This window comes from Poecilia formosa, unplaced genomic scaffold (assembly GCF_000485575.1).
Source record: "Poecilia formosa unplaced genomic scaffold, Poecilia_formosa-5.1.2 Scaffold643, whole genome shotgun sequence".
Classification (NCBI taxonomy): Eukaryota; Metazoa; Chordata; class Actinopteri; order Cyprinodontiformes; family Poeciliidae; genus Poecilia; species Poecilia formosa.
The window spans coordinates 126417-129779 of record NW_006800582.1 but is presented as its reverse complement, the minus strand read 5'-3'; positions in this window follow the sequence as shown (position 1 = coordinate 129779).

Below are 3363 nucleotides of genomic sequence, written 5' to 3'. Positions count from 1 at the left end.
CAGGTGTGGCAGAAGGGAAACAGCTGAAACATGCAGGGCAGGGGGCCTGAGGACCAGGGAGGAGAAACACTGGACTAGTGTGAAGACGTGGATAATGTGGGGCCCGGGGAAGGGGGGGTCCAGAACCCCAATCTTGGAAAAGTCTAGAATTGTCCCCCCCAAAGAAATCATGAAAGAAACCCTTGTATTTAAACAATATCGATACAAAAAGGCAATAGAAACAAACTTTCTTCCACCTTTCAATGTCCCATTTGGTGACCCTTGCAAAGTCCAAACTGGCAGTTTTGTGGCGCTGAAGAAGTTGTGGCCTTTGAAGACGTTTTTTGTTTCTGAAGCCCTTCTCTCGCAGATGCCGTCTGATGGTTATTGGGCTGCAGTCAGCACCAGTAATGGCCTTAATCTGCGGCTCAGAGCTGGTGACATATCTTTGGGTCTACCACTTGACTTTTTTGTTCCATAACCTTCAGGATCATTTAAAAAATGCAAAATGACTGTCTCACTGCGTCCAACCTCAGCAGCCATGGCACGTTGTGAGAGGCCTTGCTTATGCAGCTCAACAATCCTGCCACGTTCAAAGTCAGTGAGCTTTTTTGCTTTTGCCATCAGGAGGTCTTGACAGTGTAAAGACTTGACAGAAAATGACATGGAGTCCAGATTTTTGCACAGCTTTTGGCTTTTAAAGACTTTGGTCTTAAACTTTTGATCAGCTGAAAAAATCATGTTTGAGTGTAAATGCAGTTTTCAGAAAATTCCCTGCTCATCTATGTCATAACCGACTTTAAGACCAACAGGGCGATTTTTGTGGCCGTGTGGGGGAGTTAAAAATAGTTTTGGAGTCAGAAATCCACTGTGCTGTGAGTGATTCAGAGAAAAAGATTCCTGACTCTGTGAGACATTCAGCCTCGTCTTTTGCTTGTTCGTCTCAATTTATGTCGTCATTTTAACTCAGAATCCCACTAAAAGTAATAGCTCCAAGCTGCACGTTTTGATACCACTTTTGTCGGGGTGCACGCAGCAGTTCAGGCCACAATAATGGTGACGTAAGGAGAATAACTAATATTAAAGAAACGCCTTATTGAATGTAGAGCATAGGTTCCTGCCATGCTTTGCATGGGCAGGCCCCAATAAAGAAACAAATAAAGAGACATTCTATTGGGTGTAGAACAATAGGTGCCTTCCATGTAATGCTATAGCAGGCCCCAATAATAATTTTTTTAAAAAGTACATTTGTAACTCTGTTACACTAGGCATTTTTGGTCCTGCAACTTGAACACAATTTTTTTTAAATCACATTTTACGTTATATTTTACTGTAACTTTTCCGACAAGCCCAAAATTCCCTGCTCCCTTCCCTGTTTATGATCTCCCCCAATAATGACATGGAATTTCTGACACTTTGCGAAGATGTAGTTTTCAGACTGTGAAATGAGGAAACAATGCTTTCTGACTTTAGTTGGAGCAAAAATGTTGAAATATTTTCATTAAAAAAAACAGCAAAATAGTTTGAAAATGAACAGCATGTTCAATATAAAAATGTGTTGCTGCTGCTGGTTGCACATCAGCATCCTGTATTTCTAAAGTCATGCGTCTTTTAAATCAGTGTTTGTCAAACGTTTTCAGGCTGAGGACCACTTACCCCATTTAACAGTCACGGACCACCAAACCTGAAATCTCCCCGCTATAACATAACTTAATAAATAATCCAACCTGAAATGAAAATATTAGTCTCTTAACTCAGGTATTGTTGTTTTCTGAGTTCTTCCTAATGAAGACTGGTGCTGTTTGGTACATGTGACGACAGAGCCATGAACACATCTACTTTGAGTTATTTACATGTTACAGGTCCCGGGTGTCAGGACTGCTGTAACAGTGATGACACACAATATGAAGAGTAAATAAATAAAAGTCAGCAATGACGACCAAGTGCTGCTGTTGGCACCCAGATTGTGTTTGAGGCAAACCGGAAGTCCATCCCAAAACCAGCAACGCCCCCCAAATCCCAGGCTGAACATGTCGGTGACGATGAAAACAGGCAATTAAAACATCAAAAAAAAGTTTCAATCGTGGCGCGGTGAGCTGTATGATATCAGACAGAATGGATCAGGAGAGCAGAGCCGTCAGAACCTAAAGAACCAGACAGCAGCATCTCTTCATCCCTCAATCATCTCCTAGGCTGATATGGTGCAGAACACTTTGCTATGATTAAGTTTCTTATTGTGCTTTTAGTCGACTATATTGTTTGATTATCAGATAATCAATTATTTGCTTATTTAATGTATAGTTGCATCAGCCAAAATAATAGGAAAATGGCCATTTAGAGAACAAATCATACATAGATTAACAGTAAATACATCAATATTTCCTCCTTTAAAAAGATTTGTTAGGGCTTTCTGTTTGTTTTATTAAGAAATGCTGACATATTAATTCATGTTCAGTGATCATTTAGTATTACTAATGTCAGACACAGACCTGCAGCCCAGGGGCGGATCTACATGGGGGCCACCAGGGAACTGAAGAAATTATACTAAATAAATGTCTAATGTTAATATTTAGTGGTGATTTTTTTTTAACCTTCACAATTTTACTTTAACAAAGAATTAAAAATTATAGTGCTGCATTTTAGCTGCTGTACGGAGATAGGATCCCCCTTTCCATCTGCAACCTGGATTTCTGGAGACACAAGTGGCTCTTTGGCTCGCTTATATAAAATTATGAAATATTGCTCTGGTTTTTTGTTTTTGTTTCATTCTTTTCTAAGTGTTGCCATGAAAAAAACACTGACTATCTGGGTAATTCTGGTCCAGAACCAGCCTCCAAACCCAAATATTTTGGTAATACTCTGTACAATACCAGAATGTTCACATAACTTTTATACTTTTGGCTGTCTGAGGACACATTTTGAATATTAAATCAGGTGTTATGATTAGTTACTCAGTACTTGAGAAGTTTACCAAATAGTTTTTACACTTGCTTAATTAAACGTGTTTAAGGTACATACTCTGACTAGAGTAGCATATCTCTACCCTAACTGACCTCTATGCATGAACGATTGCTCTATGGATCACCTTTAAAAACAAAAAACACCTCCATAAAATATTGTCTATCACTGCAGCAGACGTCCCACCCCATGAGAGAAGGACGACGGGCCGTGGGGAGCGTCCCTTATTTTGATTTTGGAAAGGTGGCAACCAGGCACGTGCAGAGGGGGAGCCTGGGGGGGCTTGAGCACCTGCCCTTTTTGCTCCTTGCCCCAAAGTGCCCTTTTGGTCATTTTTTTTTTTTTGTTGGTATTATTATTTTCAAAGCCCTCTTCTGACACATAACATGTGTTATTATGTGCGGTTTAAGCAGAGAGGCAATGAAA